General features: G+C 41.9%; 1 non-coding gene across 1 annotated transcript; it reads left to right on the top strand.

The window, feature by feature from the left end:
* Window positions 1-214: 214 nt before the first annotated feature.
* LOC120231168 lies at window positions 215-318 on the top strand. Its single transcript, XR_005528277.1, has one exon. It is a non-coding gene; the product is annotated as a U6 spliceosomal RNA (small nuclear RNA).
* The last annotated feature ends 802 nt before the right edge of the window (window positions 319-1,120 follow it).

Genomic DNA, 1,120 nt, shown 5'->3' with positions numbered 1-1,120 from the left:
TTTCAGGTCCCGTGTTGATACTCTTCTTTCGCTTCCAGATCCTTTCGTGGTACCAGAACACAGGTCGGAGTAAAGGGGCGTCTTAAGTGCTTTATCACCTCACTTCCCCACATTTCCCCACAAATCCCAGATAGTATACGGATTGCTCACCACACGTGAAGCAGCTGCAGGGAAAGAACAAGTCTTTTGTCTTCAGATTGGTGACAAAACTAGTCTGCTCGCTTTGGCAGCACATATACTAAAATTGGAACCTTACCACGATTAGCACAGCCCCTGCACAGGGATGACGTGGAAATTTGTGCAGCATTCCTTATTTGTTTGTTTGTTTGTTTGAGAGCAAGAGTCTTAAGCAGGTTTCATGCCCAGTGTGGAACCCCCCCACCCCCGAACGGGGCTCAGTCTCACATCCATGAGATCATGAGCTGAGCCAAAATCAAGAGTCAGATGCTCAACCAACTGAGCCACCCAGGCACCCCGAGCAGTCCATATAGTTAAAGAAGACACACAGATGGCTAACATACATGAAAAGATGCTCAACATCACTCATCACCAGGGAAATGCCAATCAAAAACACCATGAGATATCACCTTACACCTGTCAGAATGGCTAAAATCAATAACACAAGAAACAACAGGTGCTGGCGAGGATGTGGAGAAAGGGGACTCCTCCTGCATTCCTGCTGGGAATGCAAACTGGTACAGCCACTCTGGAAAACAGTATGGAGGTTCCTCAAAAAATTAAAAATTAGAACCACCCTGTAATCCAGCAATTGCACTACTAGGTATTTACCCAAAGAATACAAAAATACTAATTCAAACAGATAAATGCACCTCCATGTTTGTTACAGGATTATCTACAATAGCCAAAATATGGAAAGAGCCCAAGTATCCATCGATTGATGAATGAAAGAAGATATGGTATCTATATACAATGGAATATTACTCAGCCATATAAATGAATGAATTCTTGCCATTTGCAAGGATATGGATGGAGCCAGAGTGTATTATCCTAAGCAAAAACAGTTAGAGAAAGACAAATACTATATAATTTCACTCATACATGGAATTTAAGAAACAAATGAATAAAAGGAAAAAAGAAAGAGAGGCAAACCAAGAAACAG

This window comes from Hyaena hyaena, unplaced genomic scaffold (assembly GCF_003009895.1).
Source record: "Hyaena hyaena isolate Hyena2069 unplaced genomic scaffold, ASM300989v1 scaffold_53, whole genome shotgun sequence".
In the NCBI taxonomy this organism is placed as follows: Eukaryota; Metazoa; Chordata; class Mammalia; order Carnivora; family Hyaenidae; genus Hyaena; species Hyaena hyaena.
This window is presented reverse-complemented; position numbering and strand designations above follow the sequence as displayed.